The 17,946-nt window shown below is 43.9% G+C and overlaps 1 protein-coding gene across 6 annotated transcripts in view; it reads right to left on the reverse strand.

Annotated features, from left to right (window-relative positions):
- TMPRSS5 (transmembrane serine protease 5) overlaps window positions 1-17,946 on the reverse strand; it is a 94,998-nt gene that overhangs the window by 5,853 nt on the left and 71,199 nt on the right. Inside the window, exon 14 of one of the 6 annotated variants that reach the window (XR_009249463.1) lies at window positions 1,134-1,279. The exons of the other annotated variants lie outside the window; for them this stretch is intronic. The gene's annotated coding sequence lies outside the window, so the exon portion shown is untranslated. The remainder of the gene's footprint in view (window positions 1-1,133; window positions 1,280-17,946) is intronic. 6 annotated transcript variants of the gene reach the window in all.

Raw genomic sequence — 17,946 nt, forward strand, 5'->3', positions numbered from 1 at the left:
TGACAAAATCGATAACATAATCAGGAAATAAGCTAATAAAGAATGCACATTCTTCTAAAGGCATAAATTTAAAATACTATTAGTGTGTAAAGCTTGTTTAAAAGATATAAAGAAGAGGGGCGCCTGGGTGGCGCAGTCGGTTAAGCGTCCGACTTCAGCCAGGTCACGATCTCGCGGTCCGTGGGTTCGAGCCCCGCATCAGGCTCTGGGCTGATGGCTCGGAGCCTGGAGCCTGTTTCCGATTCTGTGTCTCCCTCTCTCTCTGCCCCTCCCCCGTTCATGCTCTGTCTCTCTCTGTCCCAAAAATAAAATAAAAAATGTTGAAAAAAAATTTAAAAAAAAAAAAAAAAGATATAAAGAAGACAACTAAATGGAGAGCTCTTTTTTCCCCCAAATTAATCTATAAAATCAATGCAATCCAATTAGAATGTAAGCTGAATTTTTGGAGGAACTTGACAAATACTTCTACAATTTATTTGGAAAAATAAGGATGTCAACTAGCAAAAATCAACTTAAAAATACAGTACTCCAAACCACTGGTCATTAGGGGAGAGCAAACAAAACTACAAAGAGATGTCACTTGTCACCTACTAGGATGTCTATCATAAAAACACCAGAAAACAAGGTGTGTGGGCAGGAATGTGGAGAACTGGAGCCCTGATGCATTGCTGTTGGAAATGTAAAATGGTGCAGCCACTGTGGAAAACATTTTGGCACTTCTTCAAAAAGTAAAATATAGTATTACCATCTGATCCAACCATTCCACTTCTAGGTATTTATCCAAAAGAACTGAGCGAACAGATACTTGTATACCCATGTTTACTGCAGAATTATTCACAACAGTCAAGAGGTAGAAACAATCACATGTTCCTGGGTAGTTCAGTCGGTCGAGTGTCTGACTCTTGATTTTGGCTCAAGTCATGATCTCACAGTTCATGGGTTCGAGCCCTGCATTGGGATCTTTACTGACAGTGCAGAGCCTGCTTAGGATTCTCCCTCTCTCCCTCTCCCTCTGCCCCTCCCCTGCTTATGTTCTCTTTCTATCTCAAAATAAATAAATAAGCTTTAAAAAAAAAAAAGGTAGAAACAACCCAAACATATATCACAAACAATTAAATCAATATGATACATACATACAATGGAATATTGCTCAGTCATAAAATGGAAGGAAATCCTGAAACATTCTACAGCATGGATGAATCCTGAAGGCATTATGCTTAAATGAAATAAGTCAGTCACAAAATGACAAATACTGTACGATTCCACTCATAGGAGGTTCCTGAAATAGGCAAACAGAGAGAGAGAGAAAGTAGACTAGAGGTTACCAGGGGTGAGGGGGAGGAGGGGTTGGGGAATTACTGTTTAAGGGGTACACAGTGCCTGTTTGGGATGATGAAAAGTTTCTGGAAATGGACAGTGGCGATGATTACACAGCCTTACAAATGGACTTCACACCACCGAATTGTACACTTAAAAATTGTTAAAATGGTAAATTTTACATTATGTATCTTTTACTACCATAAAAAATACAGCAGAAAAAATAACCAATACACAACAGTAAAAGAAAATATAAAATCCCTAGGATTAGACAAATAAAAATTCAGCTGGTCTACATGAGGATAAGTGTACAACATGGCTGGAAGATGTTAAAGAAGACCATACCATTTTCCTGAATGTGGAAGTTCGATATGGCAAATATGTCCATTTTTGCCAAGTAAATCTATAAATTTATCGAAGTTCAAAAATTGTGCTGTTTGGGGCGCCTGGGTGGCGCAGTCGGTTGAGCGTCCGACTTCAGCCAGGTCACGATCTCGCGGTCCGTGAGTTCGAGCCCCGCGTCGGGCTCTGGGCTGATGGCTCGGAGCCTGGAGCCTGTTTCTGATTCTGTGTCTCCCTCTCTCTCTGCCCCTCCCCCGTTCATGCTCTGTCTCTCTCTGTCCCCAAAATAAATAAAAAACGTTGAAAAAAAAATTAAAAAAAAAAATTGTGCTGTTTCTGGAGACGCACTCATATATACCTGTACTTACACATCACATGCACCTTTGAATCTAGGTGTGCACCGAAACTCTAGAGAACAAAGGGAAAAGATACTCTGGCTCAGTCTGTCATTTTTTAATTTTTTATAATGTTTATTTTTGAGAGAGAGAGTCAGAGCATGAGCATGAGCAGGGAGGGGCAGAAAGAGAAGGAGACACAGAATCTGGAGCAGGCTCCTGCTTCAGAGCTGTCAGCACAGAGTCCAACCCGGGGCTCAAACTCACGGACCATGAGCTCATGACCTGAGTTGAAGTCGGATGCTTAACCAACTGAGCCACCCAGGCTCCCCTCTATCATCTTAATCCAATCTGTCAAAAGCCTCTTCTGGTTTGGGGGGAAGGAGTTAAAAAAGAAACAAACAAAAGGCTAACTAGATAAGTAGAAGCCATTTCACCATGCATCTCTTCTCTGGAGAAAGAAGTCTCCTTCTTTTACCCAAAAGAAATGTTCTCGAGATACCAAAGTGGGCAGATCCTTCTTTGGTTCCACAGATACCTGCTGAGTCTGTAGACAGACAGATGCTCTCAGAACAGACTGAAGTGGTAAGAAATGGAACAGAGACTTTGCTAAACTTATTGGAAAGGCAGGAGGGACCTCTTTCCAGATGTCTGTATGGTGGAGGGTCCATTCTCAAACCTGAAGGGACCCAGGCTCCCCTGCCACCCTGATAAACAGAATCTTGGGGAAAGAGAAGCCCTGTACTGAGAGGAACCACTCTGTGCTGGATGACGGCTCCAGCCGGAGGAAAATTAGGAAGAGGAGGAAACTCAACTGTGCTCTATCTCTCAGTACCCTTTTTCCTTCTTGCCCTTTTTGGTCTTTCCTTGCTGTGCCCTTTCCTCACTCATTCACTCACACAACAAATACTTCTTGAGCTCTTCCTATGTGCCAGGCACAATGTCTGGCATCCAGGACTCTGAGGAAAACAAGGATTTAGGCACCAACCCAAAGACCTGGAGATGTAAAATGCTCCTTCTGCCAACTTCTGTCGTGAGGATTTGTGTTTTAAGAGCCTTCAGAGAGAAAGCAATGCTTAACCCAAAGGTTATCACTTCTCTAATAGAGGGTTTTAAGATATTGCTATCTATTGGGGAAGAGAAAATACTTTGGCCAGCAAAAATGTTTCCATTATTCCTCATAATGCCAACAATAGCTGGCATTACAGCTCAAAACAAAGTCTCCCTAGAACATTTCCTCATTCCACTATGTAGTGACTTTCTCCATGCAGCTGTGATTTCCACCATGGGATATTCCAGAAGATCTATGAAGTATGAGAAAAGAATACGAGACCTTCTCATTCTTCACTACTTTCTCAGCCTATAAATTTCCCATAGGCTTTATAACATATACATTAGTGCAAATGTACAGGTAGAGAACTTATGAATAAATACATAAGCAAAAACTGGAGTGTGTGCTCAAAGGAAAACATGATCAAAAATTGTGGATCCCTGATGTAACAAGAAGTGTGATCTGTTAGACTTAAAACCAGTCTTGGTAGGAACAGTCTTGGCAGGTGCCTGGGGTTTTAAGGTGTGTGTCCCCACACTAAGGTGCAGCTCAGTTAACTCTGGGTCATTTCATCCCAGTCCCACAGACAGAAGGAAATTCTAGTAAAACAATAAGGGAAATGAGGGAGTCAGAAACATAGACTGGAGGGAGAATTGGCTCTTCCAGGTCACTGGCTCATTCATGGGCAACATCCCAGGATCTAAAAATAGAAGAACCATCTGCAGTTTGCCTCCTGGAGCTGGGGCTTGGACGAGCCCCAGGATAGACCCTTACAGACTGGTGGCCGTGATGACAGCACTGGCCTCTCAGGTGACCTCAGCAGATCATGGCCAGGAGCCAAAGCAAGATGCTTCCAAAGCCAGGATCCTCACAGTAAAATTAGAGTAGCAGGAATAAACAGAGACATTAGCTGTATACCAGAAAGCTGGCTCTTGTTTCTTAGTCCAGAAACTGGCAACAGTGTAGGGAAAGGAAAGAAGTCTAGAAAAGAAGTTCAAAAATCAGATGGAGTCTCCATTCTCAAGGTTACATACTGTGTGATTCCAACTATATGACGTTCTGGAAAAGACAAAACTATGCATATGGTTAAAAAAAAAAAAACAAACACTGGTACCCAGAAGTTGGGATGGGGACAGAGTACAGAAGACTTTTCAGGGCAGTGAAAATGCTCCATATGATACTATAATAATGGATATATGTCATTATACATTTGTCCAAATCCACAGAAGGTACAACACCAATTTTGATATATCACTGTAGGTTAATCAACTATAACAAAGTGACTCTCTGGTCAGGAATATTGATAACGGGGGAGGCTATGCATGTGTGGGTAAGTGGTATATGGGAAATCTCTACACCTTGCCCTCAATTTTGCTGTGAACCTAAAACTGCTCTAAAAAAAAAAAAAAAACAAAAAAAAACAACGAAGTCTTAAAAAGATTAAAACCCCTGCAGTCCTGAATTTGCACTGGAAGTATCAGTATTAACTAATGATATGTTGTTTTTATATGTATTTTCTAGCTTTGACCATTGAAAAGACCAAAAGCAATGGCTAAACCTAGAGCAATGAGCAAATCCTAGCACTAGACTATGACCTTTATAGTCATTTCCCCCTAAAATGAACCAGGGCTCTAAGGAGAAATGGCTGATTCTAGGTCTTAGACAGGAAATTTGCAATAGGAGCTTAGAAGATCTTATCTTACCAGAGACCTATCAAAGACAACCAGGGCCATGTCTAGGATATGCAGGAGCCAACTTGAAGAGGCTCCTATGGGCGAAAGAGGGAACACTTTGAGCATCATTAAGAATAAATACAGGGGCGCCTGGGTGGCGCAGTCGGTTAAGCGTCCGACTTCAGCCAGGTCACGATCTCGCGGTCCGTGAGTTCGAGCCCCGCGTCAGGCTCTGGGCTGATGGCTCGGAGCCTGGAGCCTGTTTCCGATTCTGTGTCTCCCTCTCTCTCTGCCCCTCCCCCGTTCATGCTCTGTCTCTCTCTGTCCCAAAAATAAATAAAATATGTTGAAAAAAAAAATTTAAAAAAAGAATAAATACAATTATTTAAACACATCAAATATGTTTAAATCCATGAGTTTATAATGTTACATTTTTTTTAAAAACTTCACTGGACGGTTATCTTTGGAGAATTCTAGGGAACCATTACCTGAAGACTGGCAAATAATAACAACAAAAAAATCAAGATCTATCTTGCCCCTTTTTTTGTGAACTATCTCAAGAAAAGCAAATAATTGATGAGAGTAACTTTCTTTTTCAGCTGTCTGGCAGCTAAAAAATGAAGGCAGCATGCTAGAATTAGAATATCATGAATATGCATCCTCCAGTGGAGAACGGATCCAGCCCATAGTAGTTCTGTCCAGTAGGGTAGCCAGTAGCCACATGTGGCTACCGAGCACTTGAAATGTGGCAAGTTCGAATTGAGATGTGCTTTAAGTGTAAGACCCACACTGAATTTCAAAGACTTCATTTAAAAAAAAGAATGTAAAATAATCCATTAGTAATGTTTCTATTGATTTCATGTTGAAATGATAATATTTGAAACATATTAGACTAAATATAATATATTATTAAGATTAATATTACCTGTTTCTTTTTACTTTTTCTAAATATAACTACTAGAAAATTTTAAATTACTTATATGGCTTGAATTATGCTTCTATTTTTGTAGGACAGATTGAAGCAATACCCACCAATACAATAAGCACTAACAATACAAGACAACAGCTAACCAATGTTATATGCCTCTCGATAAAAGTATACAACATTGCCTAGGATGGATTTTTTTCTTAAAATATCAACACTGGGGGCACATGGCTGGCTCAGTCAGTAGATCATGGGACTCTTGATCTCAGGGTCATGAGTTCAAGCCCCACAGTGGGTGTGGAACCTACTTTAAAATGTGTGTGTGATGTGTGTGTGTGTGTGTGTGTGTGTGTGTGTGTGTGTGTGTATACACATATATATAATCTGATACTTTATTTTTTTTTTAACGTTTATTTATTTTTGAGACAGAGAGAGACAGAGCATGAACGGGGGAGGGTCAGACAGAGAGGGAGACACAGAATCCGAAACAGGCTCCAGGCTCTGAGCAGTCAGCACAGAGCCCGACGCGGGGCTCGAAATCACATACCGCGAGATCGTGACCAGAGCCGAAGTCGGACGCCCAACCGACTGAGCCACCCAGGCGCCCCTATAATCTGATACTTTATATTTAGCTACTAAATTCAGTAGATACAGGTGGAAGAGATGAGGTAAATGATACCATGAGCACACAATGAGCAAAATCTTGAAAATAGGAAACTAATTCCACAAACAAATCACCCTGTTAGTACAACAGATAAATTGCAAAGAAGGGAAAAACAGGAAGAAGACAGCTAGCAATGAAGAGAGATTTAAAAACATCAACTAGTTGTGAGGTATGGACCTTATTTGGATCTTGATTTGAAAGAACCATAAAAATAAATAAATAAATTAGGATACAATAGGATTGATTTGAACACTAACTGGATACCTGGTCATATTAAGGAATTATTCATAATTTAGGTAATGGTATTACAGTTATTTTTATAGGTCGCTCATCATTTAAAGATGCAAACAGAATATTTATGAATAACATGGTAGGATCTCTAGGATTTGCCTGGAAACAACGTAGGGATGGAGAGATAAGAGTGGGGATGGTATGAAATGAGATGGGCTGTAAGTAAATTGTTGGTAAAGCAGGATGATGAGGACGTGGCTACTTGTTATACTCTTGCACTTTTGTACGTGTTTGAAATTTCCCATAGTAAATGTAAATGGAATGCGTTATATGTAATAGTATTCATTATTAAAAGTGGAAAATCACAGGGGCACCTGGGTGGCTCAGTTAGTTAAGTGTCCAACTCTTGATTTCAGCTCAGGTCACGATCTCACAGTTCATGAGAACGAGCTCTGCATTGGCTTCTATGCTGACAGAGTGGAGCCTACTTGGGATTCTCTCTCTCCCCCCTCTCTCTACCCTTCTCCTGCTCATGCTCTCTCTAAAAATAAATAAGTAAACTAAAAAAAAATTAAATAGGGGCACCTGGACAGCTCAATTGGTTAAGTGTCCGACTTCAACTCAGGTCATGGTGTTGTGGTTCGTGGGCTGGAGCCCCAGGTCAGGCTCTGTGCTGACAGCTAAGAGCCTGGAGCCTGCTTCAGATTCTGTGTCTCCCTCTCTCTGCCCCTCCCCTGCTCACACTCTGTCTCTGTCTCAAAAATAAACACTAAAAAAATAATTTTAATAAAAATTTCATTTTGGGGCGCCTGGGTGGCGCAGTCGGTTAAGCCTCCGACTTCAGCCAGGTCACGATCTCGCGGTCCGTGAGTTCGAGCCCCGCGTCAGGCTCTGGGCTGATGGCTCGGAGCCTGGAGCCTGTTTCCGATTCTGTGTCTCCCTCTCTCTCTGCCCCTCTCCCGTTCATGCTTTGTCTCTCTCTGTCCCAAAAATAAATAAAAAAAAAAAAAAAAAAAAAAAAAACGTTGAAAAAAAAAAATTAAAAAAAAAAAATTTCATTTTAATAAAAAATGAAATAAATAAAAATTTTAAAATGACTTTTTAAAAAGTTGGACAAGTAGATTATAAACCCACAGGGTTAGCATGTGGAATCTGGCAAACAAAGCAGTAAGCTTATTTCATGTGGTCCCAGAGACTGGGGACTCCAGTGACTGTGCCCAGAGACACAGAGGTCAGTCAAATACAGTGCATGAAAGATAAATGTGACTCCCAGACTGAAAGAGACAAAGCACAAAGGTTCTGGATGCTTCAACTGAAATCAGTCCCAGAACTCAAGACAGAATCCTGGGTTCTGGTGATGGGAGAAGTCGAGTCAGTTGCCTAAGTCTGAAAGGACCAGGCCACACCGGGCTCGGCAACGTAATGGGTTTTTATTTTTTAATCTAGGGCCAGGACCAGAAATTCTTCTGCAAGCCAGCCACATGATTCCTTCGCTGATACCAAAAGGGAGGGGAGAGTAATAACCTCCTCTCTTTCACTGCCAGCTCTGTGCCAGAGACTCACCCAAGACTTCCCTTTAAACCTCGCATCACTGGTTGCAGGTATTGTTCACGGCTCTTCATAGAGGAGGAATCAAAGACTTGGAGCCTTCAATCATTCACTCAAGTTCACAAAGCCAACAGATGACAGTGGCAGGATTCGCACCCATGTCTTACTAACTCCAGAGCACTTATTTTTATATGTTAGGTTATGTTGTATCTGTTAGCACACACATACAGACTAATATTGAACATGACACAAAAGTGAGTCGGGATAATGCCCTGTTTTATGTGCTACTTCGGTGCCTCACTGCTCAGGGTTCCCCTCAGACCAGCACCATGGGCACGACCTAGAAGCTTGCTAAAAACACAGGATCTCAACCTGACTAAATTGGGATCCACACTTGGACAAGGTACACAGGTAAGTCTTACGCACACTGAAGTTGGAGAACAGCTTCAGTGCGTTTAAACCTGAAGAGTTCAAAATGACATAACTGATTCAGTCAACTGTAAACAACTAAATGTAAATTTATTAATTGATCCAAGCCTCTTAGCATAAATGTTTGCTCTACGGTTCTTCCCATTCTTCCTGTTCATGAGTTTTGCGTTAGGTAATTAAAATGTTTTTAAGTTTGCAAAAACCTATAGGTAGACCTCATCTGGGACCATGGGCTGCAGACCAAGAGAGGCAATTCAGGGTTCCTGACTCCTATTTGAATCTCCAGGGAGTTCTATATTCTAATGAAGACTCAGAAAGTGAAACCTTCCCACCCTAGTTCCCAAGGCATCCAGATTCTATGAGGGTGAATGTAGCAGCCCCATTTTTATTTTGTTCACATTTTTAAAAATTTAAATCCAAGTTAGTTAACATATAGTGTGATAATGATTTCAGGAATAGAATTTAGTGATTCATCACTTAAATATAACACCCAGTGCTTAACCCAACAAGTGTCCTCCTTAATGCCCATCACCCATTTAGCCCAACCCATAACCCCTCCAGCAGCCTCTGTATTTAACAGTCTCTTATGGTTTGTCTCCCTGTTTTCATCTTATTTTTGCTTCCCTTCCCCTATGCTCATCTGTTTTGTATCTTAAGTTCCACATATGAGTGAAATCATGTGATATTTGTCTTTCTCCGATAAGAGAATGGCAAGGTTTCTTTCTTTTTAATTGCTGAGTAATATTCCACTGTATATATGTACCACATCTTCTTTATCATCAGTTGATGGACACTTGGGTTCTTTCCATACTTTAGCTACTGTTGATAGTGTGTGGCAGCCCCATTTTAGAAGCTGGTGGACCTCACCCAAATCTGTGTGTGCCTCACCACTTCCCAGGCCCCTTGTCATAGACTGGCCAAGTGATGGAGTTCTGGTCAATAGGGTGCGGGAGAAAGTGATGTGTGCCACTTCCAGGCCCCCAGCAAATCCCACACCAAATTCCATCGGAGAGCCTGGCAGAACCACAAAAGAGAAGGAGCCTGGCTGGGCCCCTGAGTCACCGCTTGGAAGGAGACATCCGACAGCATAACCCAACCCCATCAGCATAAAATTTTATGTTGATGGGCCACTGATATTTGAGGGTTGATATAATGGCTAGCGTTACTTATGGTGGCTAGAGAGTGCTACTAACCTATCACGCCATCTGGGATCCAGCCCAAGAAGCCAAAAAGGCGAGATTTTCCGAACGTCTGAGACAAGAGTAAGTAAAAGTAATTGCTTATATATTAGTCAGGGTTACTCTAACACACAGAATGGCCTTTTGCCAGAAAATAATATTTAAAGTTGTACTGTGTGTATAAACTAGTGTCACTACTGGCAAATTAAAGTTCTGAATTATAGTGGAGATGAAAATCACATCTAAATTTACAGAATTGTCAATGTAACACAAGTTATTATTTGCGAGGGTTGGGGGGAGGGTTGTAATATTCTTCCTGAAACAGCCAAAGATTCTTTTTTTCCTAAAAGCTGATTATACATTTGTTGCTAGAATTAATGGGCCTATTTTATATACTTAACTGGAGATGATTGTGCTAAGTTAGAAATCTTATCTCAAGTGGAATATAAAGTAAAAAGCAACCATTTTTGAAATTGCAGAAAGTGCATATAAAAGGATACTTTTGAGAGTTGGATATTGAACATTACAAAAATCATAATTATGTAGAAAGAAATTTATTTCTAAGAAAGGAAACTAAATAAATACTAGAAATGTTCATGTTATATGAAATTAGAGCAAGTGTTTGTGTCCAAATTCACTTGATTTTTATCAACACTGACATTATGTTGAAGGCAATCTGTTAATGTTTCAGTAAGAGTAAAATTAAGTGGATGTCAAAATTGTGTAGCTGTTTGTACAATAATTAAAAAAATTTTTTAAATGTTTACTTAGTTTTGAGAGGGGGAGAGAGAGAGCACGAGTGGGGGAAGGTCAGAGAGAGAGGGAGTCACAGAATCTGAAGCAGGCTCCAGGCTCCAAGCTGCCAGCACAGAGCCTGATGCGGGGCTCAAACTCACGAACCACTGGATCATGACCCGAGCCGAAGTCAGACGCTTAACCAACTGAGCCGCCCAGGCGCCCCTGTTTGCACAGTAATTTTAAAACAAAAACAGGTTTGTTATCATTTGTGATTTTTTAATAAATGTGCAGACTCAGTTGAGCCCCCTTCACGAGGGCCTGGGATGAGCAGTTTGGGCTGGATGCATTTTAGGATCAGGAGTCATCCAGCAGCCTCCCAGAGCCACCTCATTAGAGCAAAAGATGTTCCTATTTCTCTTATCACGTAGGAATTCACATGGTTTGGGGGGCTCTATGTCAGGAACCAGAGGCAGAGATCAACATGTATATTTTCTATGATCTTACAGTAGATGGCATGGAAAAGAAACTAGAGGTGTCACCAAGGCCACTTTCAGAGATGTACAAGGTTTCAGACAGCATGAGGACAAGTACAGTAGCAGTGGAATTAAAGAAAGACAGGCAAGAAATATGTTGGAAGAAAGATAGACAGGAAGTGATAGCTGGAGAGAGGTAAACAAGGAGACAAAATATTAAAGTCTCAAACCTGGGTTCCAGGGAGAAGGACAGAGTATTGCAAGGGGCCGCAGAAGAGGAAGGAAGTGTCGATGGTGAGATGCTTTGTTCATAAAGGGTAGGGCAGCAGAGAGGTCGTTTTGGGTTGGGAAGCTATGTTTCCACTGGTGGAGAAGCGGGAACATGAGGGGCTTGTCTGTAAGATGAGTGCCTAGGCCAGGCTGAGAGAAGCTTCCTGAAGACACCTGGAAAGTGTTCAGGAAAGAGCCCAGCACCTGGCATCAGGCAGATCGGCCTCTGAATCCTAGCTCAGCCCTTGTGAGCTGTGTGAGCTTAGGCAATTTACTTAACCTTTCTGGACTTGAGTTTCCTCCTCCATAAAATGAGATAAACAATAGGTGTTTATCTAAACAGAATAAACAGATAAACAGAAGCCATTCTTTTTCCTTGACCTGTAAGACTACTTCCCAAACTCATCTCAGATATAGCAATTCCTGGGATCACAGGGGAAATCATTTCTTCATCCCCTGTCCATTGGCCCAGGGAAAATATTGTTTACAACTGTGGTTTTTGAATGCTGTGTATGCACCAAAATCATCTATGGAATATTTTTAAAATACAGATTCCTGAGCTCTCATCCAAGAGCTTCTGTCTCAGTACTTCTAGGCTGGGATCCATCAATATCTTTCTGCTCAAGAACCACTAATCCATAATAAAAGCTGCAGTGGTGATTGTACAGAATGATGGTTACCAACCCCACGCAGCCCAGGTCCTGGCATCCGGTGTTTGCTTAAAAAGTGGCTCTGGTTGTGATGGCGAGATGGTGATGTAGGTGGGAGGGGAGTGGGGGGGGGGGTGATGGGTGATGGTGACAGAGGGTGGGTGGTGGCCCTGGAAGAGAGGAGTGATGGCAGTGGCTGGTGAGTGGTGGGAGCCAGGTCCTTGGAGGTCCCTAATTCAGCAAGAAGATTCAGACGATCTCAGGTAGAGCCTGAGGAGGCAGAAAATGGGAAGCTTCTATTGGGAACATGTATCCCTTCTAGCCTCCATCAGGGATCTCCTCCTGGACTGAATCAAAGAAGTAGCAGCTCTTAAGAAATCATATTCTCCTGTCTTCAGAGGGCAAAAATAAAACTGAATCCAGGAATAGCAAAACTGTACTAGAATTTGCAAAAGAGATCAATTGTATGAAACCACGCTTTGCTATACAACCTAAGATCAAAATAATGTAACACCAGCTCCTACACACCCATGGGCTCCATGATGAAAATGATTTAACAGTAATTCCATATGAACTCAGGTTCTAGAGACAAGACCACTGACCATTCACCTGTTTGCAAATTCTGACCAATCCTTGTCCAGACCTCACTTACTAACTTCTCCCCTAAAACCACCCTATCACAAGAGCTCAGGAACTTCCCCCTTTTCAGCTACTACTGAGATGCTGCCAACATGATAATCCCCTTTCTCAGCATGTTGAATAAGCTCCATTTTGCAAAATCACTGCATTTCCCAGCGGTCGTTGTAAGGGGGCTTCGACAAGGAAGGTAGGGACCCATGGGCCTTTGCTCTTAGGATGTCAGCTCGTTTTACTGAAACAGCCATCCAGCATCTGGACCCACTGAATATGGAAAACGGCTCAAACACTTTGAAGAATTCAGTGAGTCACTCCCTGTCAGAATCAAAATTTTGGCATGTTAAAATCAAACCTTAAAGTTAAATTTATTAGTCTTTTTACATTCATTTTGAAAAGGGATCTGGGGCCTGGAGGAGCCATCAACAGGTACTTACCTTCCCACACTCGGAGCTCTCTGAGCACTTCTTGGAGAGAAAAAGACCAGTGGAAAAGCAGAGGCAACTTAATTATACCCGCAAAGGCCATTTTTCCAACTAAGGTCAAACTCACAGGTTCCAGGGATTAGGACATGGATGTATTTGGTGGGAGGGGGGCACCATTCGACCGCCTAAGCCTCCTGACATACATTATGAAAATAAGAGATGCCCCTTCTGTCATCTGTATAAACCTAGCTCTAAATGTATCCCTTTGAGCCCATCTTGAGAAGTCATTTTATTCTTCCCTGCAAAGTTCCTTAACTTTCCACGTTACCACCAGCAGAAAGGCGTCTTTATCGTTTCTAGAGAACCTCAGAACTTAAGAAGCTCGGATATTGACAGGAAGCAGCACACTTCCTCATCCTGAAAGCTTTACTCCCCTCCGCCTGCCTGGCCGTTCTCCCCCAAACCCATGCTACTCTTTGAGGCTTCCTTGAAACCACCCCTCATCCACCCCTCTCACAACCAGGCAGAGATTCGGTCAGCTTCCTGTTGCCCTTCACTACATAGCTGCATGACTTCCTCTTCTCACTTCCCCTCTCCAGTCCCGTTTTCTCCTCGGTATGAAGGGGGCAAAGGCAGACAGTTTGATCTTGAAGGTCTCTACATTCGAACCACAGAGTTGAAGTTGTTCAGCCCAGAAACCACCGTCTCTCTTGCAAGACCCCCATTCGGCCTCACTGTCCTGCTCAGGGACATCTCAGCTTCTCCTCTCACCCCAAGCCCACTCGTCCTGTTCTCCTGCCCTGAAAGGACCCTCGAAAGGCTAGGCTTACGTCCACCCCTGAGTTCTCCCCTCCCCTCTGAAGGAATCAGAGCAGAATTCTCAACTCCTTAATCCAGCTCCTACTTCCTCACCAGTAAGTAACCTTCTGATCGTTTCACGAAGGCACACAGAATACTGCAGTATTCTTAGCAAAGCCCCACAAAAGCCTGCAAATGTTGTTATTTACCCATCACATCCCATTACCAGCCAGAAAGTGAGTATGATGAGAAAGAACTTTCTGTGGGTTTCTATGCCTTCCCTGTTAGAGGTGGCAGATGGTTCCCAACCAAAAATAAATACTTAATCATGCTTGATTAAAAATATATATATATACATACAGTGTGCACCCCAAACCGAAAGGACAGAGACAGAGTGCAAATCAACAGCCTTCACTACTATAGCTTATATTTTTCATTCAAAGGCACTGGTTCGTGTGCATTCAAATCACATCATGCCACAATAAAATCCATAATGGATTTGAAAAAAACAAGAGAGAGAGAGAGAGAGAGAGAGAGAGAAACCTGAGTGCGGTATTTTTTCCAGCAGACATCAAGCTCAAACACTAGACGGTTTAGTTCAAAACCAAGCACACGGTAATCCCACTGCCTGAAGGGACCTGGGGCCAAAACAGAGCCAGTGTGATACCCTCAAGAACAAGTCCAGGGGCAAGGCCAGCACTGTGGATTCCAGGGATCAATTGCTTTAAATAGCTGTCATCCTATGACTACCTTCCCTACCTCCCTCTTGGGCTGGCTTTGAAATTTTATCACCTTAGCCTTCACCAGAGCATCAACAGAGTTTTATCTTCCAGCCGTGCTCAGGGGAGTGGGTGACCCACCCCTTCTCATCCAGGCCTGTGAGCTGCAGAAGCAGCCCAGAGTCATCCTCCCTGCTCAAAACCCGGCCAGCAGGGCAACCCTGGGGAGGCCCCGGGCCACTCCACCGCAAGAGCTGGCAGCTAGAATTCAAAAGGTTTCACCAACTGTAGGAAGCAGAAAAATATCAAATAAGGGGTGGGGGGGAATCCAGTGAGTTGTTCTGTGATAAGCCTGCCCTGAGGAGTCTCTACAAGCCATTATTCTGAAGCCTAGAGGCAATGCCTTCCCCAGGGGTGCCCTGCTCTCACAGATACTGAGAGGCCAGACAAAAACACTCAGTTTCAGAGCTTCGAGGAACCCCTGATGAGGCCGGGGGCCCCCTGCAGCCGCACGGTGGTTCTGTGCATGAGGAGAGGTCTGAGGCCACTGGCAGAAGCAAGGGATGTGAAATGTAGGAACGACCCCAGGGGAAGGACAGATGTCAGTAGACATCACTGTTTGTGTCTCTCAAAAACCCAGATAGCTCCAGACTGGACAGGTTGCCACTCATTCATTCGTTCATTCATTCATTCACTAAGGACCTAACAAGTGTTAGGGGTCACAGCAGTCCTTGTCCTACTAGAACTGTTTTCACGTGGGGCGCCCAGGTGGTACAGTCGGTTAAGCAGCAACTTCAGCTCAGATCATGATCTCGTGGTTTGTGAGTTCGGGCCCCGTGTCGGGCTTGCTGCTGTCAGCAAGTCAATGCAGAGCCCGCTTCAGATCCTCTGTCTCCCTCTCTCTGCCCCTCCCCCACTTGTGCTCGCCCAATAAATAAATATTTTTTTTAAATCTTTAAAAAAAAAAAAAAGAACTGTTTCCATGGGAAGAGAAAATAGTATTTGCGACTATAAAACATCTGATCTGTTTTCTCGGAGGCATGCAAATTGAGGTGTTGAGGGGCACAGAGGAGGAAAGTCTAAAGCCCAAGGCAGGAGGGAGTCCTAGAGGAAGTCATGTCTAACCTGAGGACTTTACAAGGAGGAAGGGGAGACAAGTTGCTGCGGACAGAGAGAGGAGCCAAATCTTATGCCTCAGAAAGATCAGTGTAGCTGGAGCAGAAAGGAAGGGGGAGGCTCGTTGGTGGGAGGGGAGCCTGGGTAGTGGATTATAGGCGCTTTAAGGACTCTGGACATTGTCCTAAGCATATCTGGATAGTCTTAAGTGAGTAGGGGAGAGGGACAGCATGCAGATGGGGAGCAAATGACATAATTAGATCTGCAATTTAGAATCATTTCTCTTAGAAGCAGCACCTTGACCTTGGGCTCTTTGTTATCTTTGACATGCTCAGCACTGGTGTCACAGCAATTGGTAAAAAAAAATAAAAGTTAAAAAAAAAAAGGCAGAAGATAGGAGACAGAAGATGGGAGGAGTCCCTTAATAATCCCCTTACAGAACCAGCATAAGCCTGCAAGGTCCAAGGCTCTCTTGAACCCACATCTGAAGGGAATGCCCCAGGTCCCTCCAATGCCCGGGACAGGACAGGCGCCCCAGCCTTCCCTGCACACAGACAGGGCCTTCGGTAAGCTCTCCATTGCCTTTTAGCCAACTGCGCCCCATCACATCAGGCTGAGTCTGTGTTTATAAAAGATGCCCAGAGACCCCCTCCACACTCACACTCAGATGCTTCTGAGGCCATCACCACAACCCCAAGAGACCAGCCCCTCTCTCCTGCCCAAAGTCAGCACATTTCCGGAGTGAGGCTGCTGGGGGTGCTCTAGGACATCCCTGGGGAGCAAGTGGCCTGAACACTGAGCGGCTGTCAGCGCAGTGGATGCCTTTCCCGAGGGGCCTGTCTGCTGCTGGCTCTGCTAACCGGGGAAGGCAGAGTCCTGCCTCTGAGCCCAGAGGGGTTTCTACCCTGAGGCTGACTATAAGTGGACACTGTGAGAACGCCACTCCAGGACAGGACCTTCTGGGCAACCTGCACCAGCTCTCAGTTCTGGCAGGGTTTCCCACTCTCATGGCGAGAACCTGGAAGTGGGGGGTTTGGGATTGTGTAGACCGAAGGAGAGACAGAAGAGTTTGGAGGCGCATACGGTAATGAGGGAAGAGTAAACAGTGGATTAAAACTTCCAACGAAGGCAAATGGGTCACTTACTTAGAAACAACCTGTTGTCAGGCGCCAAGGAGGATCCAGAAGCGACCAGAGATCCGTGACCCCATCAGGGCAACAGTGTTTTCTTGTGCAACCCAGAGATGCTAGAAGACGACAGCTTTAAGAGGTGCCTTATTTTAGGTGCAATGGATGCTCAGTACAGTCCCTGAGACACACGTATAGATGCAGTGAGAACTCACATTTGTAATAGAGCTTTAGAGTTTGCAAAATTCTACCACCATCATATTGGATCTTTCTCACAAATCAGATGAAGTAGAAAAGGAAGGTATATTCACCACTTGACAAATGAGGACACCGTGAGGAGGTGAAGCGAAACAGGCGTGGCAGAAAGGACGTGAGCTCTGGGCCTGAAAAATCGTGAGCTCTGGGCCTGAAAAATCGGGAGCCAAGCCCTGCCTCTCCACCAACCAAAGCTGCAATAATAACTGTGTTTGTGGATTAACTCTTACAAAAATGTCTGCATTTCTCTTATTTCCATGTTCCTGGGGAGGGGACGGGCACCTCACTGCTGCCCCCATGCATGGCCAACACAGCTCACATTCTCTCCATGGCTCCCAACAGATTACTGCTCTCTCAGTTAATGTGCGCCAAGTGCTTTGAGGAGAGCCTGGTCTGCAGCAAGTCGTATAGGTATGTTAGCTGCTATCGTTTATCTCTCTGTCCCCAACTCCCAGCACAGGGTCTGACACGTGCCGAACGCTCCATAAAGGCTGAGGGCATGAATGAAAGGCCTTCATCGTCCAGTGAAGGAGACAGACATATATACACACGATGGCAAATGCACTGATGAGTGCATGGAAGGCATGATGAGCGTGTGGTGGCGGGGAGTGCAAGACGGAGCTGCTGGCTGTGGGCAGAAGGGTGAGGGATGGTGCCCTGAGGAGGTGACCCATGAGGTAGGGTTTCAAGGAAGAGGGAGAAGAACAAACAATTGGGTATGACTGGAAGGTAGAGTGTGAGGGAAATCATGGTAGAAGATGTTGGTAGAGCCAAGGATCAGAGCCAGACACGAAGAGCTTCGAATGCCAGGCTAAGGAATTTGGATCTTGTTGTCAAGCAATAATGGAGAACCAGTGAAGGCTCCTCTTTGAAGCCAACAAGTGAATGTTTGTATTACAGAAAGGCTGCTCTAGGGATCGTAGGAAGGATGGACTTGAAAGGCATGAGACCAGAAGCAGAGGGGACTAGTCAGGAAAACTCCCTTCACACTCCAGGAAAAAGAGAAGAAGGGTCTCAACTAAGGTTGGATCCCAACATCAGGTTGGATC

The sequence above is a fragment of the Neofelis nebulosa genome, chromosome 10 (assembly GCF_028018385.1).
Source record: "Neofelis nebulosa isolate mNeoNeb1 chromosome 10, mNeoNeb1.pri, whole genome shotgun sequence".
NCBI lineage: Eukaryota > Metazoa > Chordata > Mammalia > Carnivora > Felidae > Neofelis > Neofelis nebulosa.